General features: G+C 39.8%; 1 long non-coding RNA gene across 1 annotated transcript in view; it reads left to right on the forward strand.

Moving 5' to 3' along the window:
• LOC123973090 overlaps positions 1 to 8,001 on the forward strand; it is a 9,204-nt gene that overhangs the window by 771 nt on the left and 432 nt on the right. The window lies entirely within an intron of this gene.

Below are 8,001 nucleotides of genomic sequence, written 5' to 3' on the forward strand. Positions count from 1 at the left end.
TAACTTTTACTTGTTCGAGGGTTTGATCATATAATTTTAAGGACACTTCTTTATGTCTCCTGGAAAAACATATCACTTGTGTCTTTGCACCCGACACCCTAAAACCCCAGTTATTTCATCGTCTGCATACAAGGACTTCCCAATACTTCTTTCCACTTTTTCAAAAATATCATTGATCATGATGTTACATAGTACTGGACTACACACACTTCCTTGTGGAGTACCATTTTCAACTTTATAGAGTCTTGAATATTCTGTGCCCACCCTGACCTCTATTGCCCTGCCAAATATGAAGTCCAACACCCAGTTGTTCCCTGGAGATGATTGTCTTGTCTTTGAGATAGCCCTCCTTAACTCAAATAAGCTAAATGGTACATCTAAATCATCAGTTGTTGTGCTCTTCTGTATATTGACACCTGGGTTCATGGCAAGAGTGTTATCTCTGCACTTTCTGGCTTCGACTAATAAATTATCTGAACTGTGTACTTTAACTAATATTTCTGCCAACATTTCTACCTTCTCCACATTACTGATTGCTGTTTTATTGCCACTTAAGACTGGTATTATATAACACCTTCTGATTCCACTCATTTTTCTAACCATTCCCCATATATCAGCCAGTGATCTTATTGCAGTAATCCCTCCAGTATGCACGTTTTGCTGCTCTTATAATCTTCCGGACTATGGCCTGTGATCTTTTGTAATTAATTAATGTCTCTATTGAATGATGTTTTTTTAACTGCCTAAATGCCTTGTTTCTTCTTTTAATAGCTTTGCTACAATTTACATCCCACCATGGTATGTTCTTTTTCACTCTGCTCCCTGTACTTCTTGGTATCGTTTCCTCTGCTGCATTTATAATGACTCCCACCAACTTTTTATTACATTGGTCCCCATCTGATAAATCTTCTCTGATTAAACTCTCACACTTATTTTTACATAATTTTTGAAATGTGTCCCAATCTGCTCCATCTAGTTTCCACCTTTTTATTCTTGAGTTTTCCTCATGATGTATCTCTACTCCGCGTTTTTAGACCCTTTCGTAAGTCCGCATTTCTGCAGACTTCGCCTGAGGGAATTGCCCACAGTTCATAGCGGTATGACGTGACACACGGAAGTTACCAGGGGAAGCCCGGAAGCGAGACAAAAATCCCAGCAAATCTGCGTTATAAGAGAAGAAGAAGAAAACGGTAAACAAACAAGCATCCAAACTGGTGATGTTAACATTGTTAGAATTTTTCTTAACTTAAGATGATAGAACACATGAAGTCAGAGGAATGCAATCACCATACACACTTTATTCAAGTATTTATTTTAGTTTTTGCTTAATGATGCTGTTTTGACCAACAATAGTGTATTGATTATTGACAAATACATTTTTACATTTACCTCTCCTCTACTCTGGAGGGCAAGAGCCTGCAGGACTTAAAATGAGGCAAAAGCATAAAATAAATAGTGTGCAACTCAGCATCCTCAAGGTAACCTGATAATGTGGCAAAGTGCTTTCCCGTTCCTGTTTACAGCATTTTGAGCCCTTGGAGCCAATCGCTTTCCAAGTGATGTCAGTAAAGTCTGTGAGGGTTCAGGGCTTTAGGGCTTAGGGGGACATTGGGATTGAGCCATGCACTCTGCAGACTTTTTTAATAGTTTCCGTCACGTTTGTCTGCTGGCTGCAGCTGGACCCTCTCCCACATAGAGCCCACCAGTACGCAAGAAAAGTCCCGGGACGCCAAAGAGCAAAATGTAGAAGTAACTTACTGGTATCGGTGGCCCACTTCAAGGACTGCCTATTATCAAAATTGACACCACTTATCTGTGAAGCCGTACTCCACCGGTGGATTACATTCCACAAAAATGGCCTGGTTATGTTGGCAAAGGTCCAGATAATCCAATCCAGTAAAGTATTTAGTCCAAAACGCATTATTATTTCAATAAATACACACGGACTGCTATTGCTTCGCTTTATATTAGCCTAACTACAGCTAGCATGTAAACAAAAAACACGTCTACATGTTGACTTTTTGAGTGACAACTTAATTGACCCAATAGAAAATTCCATGCCTTACAATAGCCAATGAGTGTCCACGTTGCCAGGAAGTGCAAGTCCCCTTTCTTTTGGTATCCACCAAGGGGGTAAGCCAGAGTTCGGACAGTGAAGTCGACCTAAGCCTGCAGGAGGGATCCATGTAGGCCCAAAAATGATGTCAAAACCCTGTGACACCCCGTTGCACATGAGAGATGTAACCGTATTGCTTAGATTATAAACTCTCGGCAATCAACAAAACAAACTATCAGAGCAATCATCTGCTTTGGTGTTTGACAGGTGAACCTTGTAGGTGGGCTGATTAAACAGTGATGATCCGAGTCAAACACACTGAGCCATGAAACTTTTTGTTGGCGCATTTGTACCGCTACCAGAATTACGGTGTTCCTGCAGTTGTTCTATGTATTTAATCCGCGGTTATGCTGCGCGATCATGCGCAGTAGACGCTGGTGCCAACAGGAAGTGGCCCTGTGGTAGGCTGCGTTCCGATCCACAGTGTATATAAACAGTAATCCCTGCTCCCTGCTCAGGGAATGTCGGTTAAGGGAACAAAATGTTTCCATTCGGAACACCCTGCAACATCATCAAAGCACACGTAAGTTCTGCCGGATACCCGCTGCTACTGTGAACATTTACTGAAATTAAATATTGAATATATGTTAAAACAAACTGATACAATTACAAAACTTATATTTCCATAACTTCTTCTATTTATATTCTATTAAAATGTATGTAACTTGTGAATGAATGTCATTGGATTAATTTACAAGATAAGCAGCGTCAACCTCTGAAATAATCATAAATAATGATAACATTAGTTACAATGACAATAATTACAGCTATACAAACTCTGTGGTCTGCTCTATTGTTAGCTCCTATGAGGCGCAAAGGCTTATGGGTAATCTTTCTTATCAACTTCCTGCGAACTGATGAACCGTTGTTCCCTTCTTCCCTACACAGTTCACAGTGCACTTTGAAGTGAACATGTTGTGCTCCCTGCGGTTTGGAATCTCACTTAAAATGCCCGAATACCCTGCGCAGTCCACTTAGCAGGGAACTACAGGGCGACCGGAACGCACCCGTAGTATTTTATTGGTCCAAAACCGGCTTCACTGCTCTCCACTCAAATCAGCGGGGTGGCCTCGTCCAGTAATATACTGTCTATGGTATACACCGACACCGAGCCACCAATTGTGCAGAGGAAGACTGGAGCATCACACACACCTAACACAGTTAAAAAATATGCAAGAATATTTTCCACAGACATATTTGTATATTGTTGAATACAAAAACGCCTGAAACGCAGGGGTGCTGTGGCGGTTCTGGGGGGGGGGGGCCACCTTGGACCTTGGACCCCCCTATGGCCCCCACACTGAACGAAAAGTCTACAGTAGCCCCACTGAATTGGCGGCCGCTGGCCACATCCGCCTGAAGCATGTGGCCCAGCCCATAATCTAATATATATAACAACAAAAGTAAACTACATGTAGGCCTATAGTGAATGGAAGTCGCTAAAGAGTGAGCTATATCATTTCCTTATCATCAGGGTTGAGTTTCACATGCACTGTACCGATCACCGCCAATCAAGGCTCAACATAGCCTAACTGTCCGACCTGCAGCCTCTCCCGCTCCTGGGTCTGCAGAGCGCCTCCGCGCATGCGCACGTGCACACACGGATCGAAGTCAGCCAGCTGATCTGCGGACATTGACAACTACGCTGGTTAGTGTATGTACGTGGTGCAATAAAAACTTAGCAAGTAAAAAGCCAATTCTTTACCAACTCCTGTTTAATAAACACAATGTTTTAATCTGCTCAGTCTCTCATCCATCGCAGCTGTGTTTTGTTTTTCCACAAGCACAGCGCTAGTTCGGATAATGGCTTATTGTTACAAACAAGCTACAATGAAAGTGTCTGTCTTTAGTAACTGTTCAGCTTAGTTTGCCACTTACATTAAAATATGGCACAGTATAAACTGAGCTGGTGGCTGAGACAGAAATTCCTCTCTACCACCAGCAGCAGCAGCAGAGGGAGGAGCAGGAGAGGAGGGACTGAGCTGTTCATTCTTTCTAAACTTCACTCAGTATGTTGATGTCAGGAATATGATTTATTTTACTGACATGTTAGATTTGTTTCCAGTGAGATATTAGTGACTTTGATACTATTCTAGATACATTTAGTTAATACTTTTTTCTTTTAATAATATATGCAGTGATTTAGTAATAAATAGGACTGATAAGAGCATCGATAAAGAACTGAACCAATAAGGATTACCAATACAAGTGTGTCAATAAAATCCTAATGATCCCAACTCTTGAGAAAATGTCCAGCCCATCTCTGTGTCCTGGTTTTAAAATCTGGTATCTGGTAATATATCTTCCTTGCAACGAAATGTACATTAAACTGTATGCAGCATTGTAGACAATATTTTGTCCTTGTAATCCATGTTTCCATTGCATGGAGGGTTAGGGTTAGGACTAACCCTAACCCTTTAAGGAGTCCCCCTCCTTAAAGGGTAAATTATAATAAGTATGTTGAGGAACAACATACAAGCATCAACAGAGCATCAAATAGGGAAGGAAGTAAGAGTTAACAAAAAATGCAATCAATACAAGATAAATGTAGGGGATAGAAGAAGAAGAGCACAGGAAGTGCATTTTAGAGGTTAGGAGTTAGAGGTGTTATAAGAGGAAGTCTTCTCGTTTTCAAGAGCTTCTTGAAGTTAGAGAGGGACGCCCCCGCTCTGATGGCGCAAATTTAATAATGCATTGCATTTAAACAGCACTTTTCATACACAAAAAGCAATAACAGTAGCTTTATACATACATACATACATACATAATTTCCGTGGAGGCGATGTGTTGCAAGTCGGGTAGCCTATTAATTTTAGTGAATGTAAAAATATCACCACAAAGTATGTAGGCCAACTTGCTCTGGCCTTTGCTCTGCATGAAGAGAAGGCTGAAACATGAGTGCACAGACTGTCCGTATGCGGGTTCATGACATTTCACGAGCGAGGGCGCAGTGTTTGTCCCGCCCCTCCTGCACTGTGATTGGACAGCTGAGTAAAAAGTGACAGTGACGAGCGCAGCGTTTTTCCCAAAGTTGAACATTTTTCAACTCTCGGCAACCGGAAAAAAACGCTCAGCACTCAGCGCCTCGTCACGCTCCTGCCATTTATACCAGCTTGGAAAAACGCGGCGCTTTCATTGGAATGAGTTGACGCTGGCGTCAGAAAAAACGCTTTGGTGGACACGGGCCCTGACAACACAACTGGCCCCAGCCTGGCCAACTTAATAAAATTGGTCTAGAACCGCCACTGCAGGGCTCACATTGACCTCTAGGATGATGTTCGTCTCTTCACAGTGCTTGTACATGCCCAGAGTCACAGTTAAACAGGATCATCAGCATGGACACATTATCCAACCACATGGATGAAGAGGTTAAGGTCATAACACATTGGATGAGAGATCATAGTCATTCATATAATTCATCAACAGCTACATACTAGAAGAACGTAAGTGGATTAATGATGGCCGATTTTTTTCACATGGTACCACAATTCTTTCAGCTTTATTTAATTGTGGGAAATTTAAAGGTATCTTAAACACACTAAACACGTTAATCAGTTTGTGTTGCTCTGTAGCATCACATTTAGTTTTTAGATTGACAACCGCACATAACCAAATCTGGTTTCAATGATATCTGACGTTATTTTTTTTGCACAAATCTCAGTGTAGATTGCTCCTTACATAGAATGAGATGGACCTGGTCCACATGCAGCATTACTCCTGGGTTTGGAAGCAGTATATGTTGCAGGGCTTTCTCCAGGAAATGGCTGGCTCAAATAGTGGCATCAGCAGCTAGCAGTGGGACTTTGTGTGGCAGCCTGAGATGCCACAGACTTACTGGGGCACTTGCTGCTGTTTTTAGCAACAGCTGCCTCCACGGTAACTACCGCTGACCTGCCGCTGTTTGTGGCAACGACCATCACTGCAGAGGAGAGTTTTTGAAACACTCAGAAGCATAGTAAAACCAAAGCAGTACCAATGGAAAGTTAGTCTTTTGCAGTAAAATAAAGTTTATAAAATAAAAAGTGAATAAAAATAGACAGTGAAATCAACATTAAAAACATTGTCAAATTAAAACCATTAAGTGATTATATTTTTGAAAATGTGTAGAAACATACTTACTAACTTACTAAAGAAGAATCAAAATCAGAAACCTTTTTGCCAACAAGGTTTTACACATCCAAGGAATTTTCTTTTGTATCTTGGTACATAACAAAAACTGTAGTATTTAGAAAACAAGTACTGAAGGTCAAGAGAATATTAAAGGATATGTACTAACAGCAAAGTCTAGTTTGTGCAGGGATGTGCAGTGTGAGTTAGGTAAACTATGGACTATGATTTTTTTTATAATAAAGGTTAAAAGTCCGTTATGTTTAAACCCAGTGATTTAAATCCTCAAATGATGAATTGTCTTCGGATCGAAAGGGATTATATTAAAGACTTTCCAAAAATGCAGAAGCAACAAGTCTCTGGATTCAAGCTCTCTAAGAAACATGTTGAAAAAAAGGGTTTGCAAATAAAGAAGATTGGCATAGTGATGCATAGTGTAGAAAAGATGGTGGAACTTTGTTATATCTGAAAAATGTGTTTATCTTTGCCTCTTTGTACAAAGTCTCTTTCAACCACAAGGTGGCAGCATTTATCAAATTATGTCCACTGTCGTCCTGCAGCTCTATGTGTGTTACCTCTTGCTCTATAGAGAAGGTGATTGGCTGTCTCCTTCCATCTCTTCAGGACCTGTATGCCTCCGGGACTCTGAGGCGTGCAGGAAAGATTGCATCTGACCCCTCCCATCCCGGACACAAACTGTTTCAGTCTGCCTCCTGTGGCAGGAGGCTGCGGTTCATCAGGACCAAAACCTGAAACAAACAACTGTTATATACTAAACAAGATATTTGAAAGCTTGAACATTGCCTTTGTCTCTTTTGTCCCGGATTGAATGTGCCCCTCTGACAAAACAACTGGCCCCAGCCTGGCCCCCTCAATAAAATTGGTCTACAACGGCCACTGGTCTCTAAGAAACATGTTTTAGCAGCATATTAGGATAGATAAACATTTTAAGCCTGAAGCTACACTTCCTTAAACCAATTTCTTATAGATGTATCGTAAAAGAATATAAAATGAAAAAAAAACAACCACACATAAATTACATTTTTATTTTAAATATTCAATTTTCAATATTCAATTTGGGCTGTCAGGTTACTTTTTAACCTGACAGCCCAAATTTGAATTGTTTAGAGTATTTCATATTATATTAAGCATATATTATAAATATATTATATAAATATGCAAATGTGTGCACCTAAAACAGAGCGGAAATGGTTAGATGGAGATTGTTTATGAACCTGACATGATTAAAATAAAATAAAACTGATCCTGCACTGGGAATATTTGCATGTTGCAGCAGTTTCAGAAACAGTGAATAAATGAAACATAATTTAGAAAGATAAGACAAAAATGAAAATAAACAATAAAATTAGAATAATTAAGATAAAAATTAAAAAGCTATTTACAGAATAGGCCTATACAAATTTCACATTTTTAAATAAATTTAAATTTGTTTTAGTAAGAACAGTATAAGTGATCTGCATTTTGAGTGCTTTTTAATGACACCTACTACACTGACCTCCTTAGGAGACAGGCCAAAATAAATATCAGCCGCTCTCGTAATATAAGTGTTGGAGCTATATTCTTATTTTTGTTTATTTTGGGTTTGAATTAATTTATAGCCTAATTTATTTCTTTTCTTTTCTTGTTAAAGTTAATTTGGTTTATTTTGTATTTATGCTTTACTTGTATTGTCGTTTGTTGGTCACATGGTGTTATGTTCATTTGCATAAGTAGGTCAAGGTGAGAGGTGCCGCAGGCACGAGGGCATATGGTTTTTT

This window comes from Micropterus dolomieu, linkage group LG06 (genome assembly GCF_021292245.1).
Source record: "Micropterus dolomieu isolate WLL.071019.BEF.003 ecotype Adirondacks linkage group LG06, ASM2129224v1, whole genome shotgun sequence".
NCBI lineage: Eukaryota > Metazoa > Chordata > Actinopteri > Centrarchiformes > Centrarchidae > Micropterus > Micropterus dolomieu.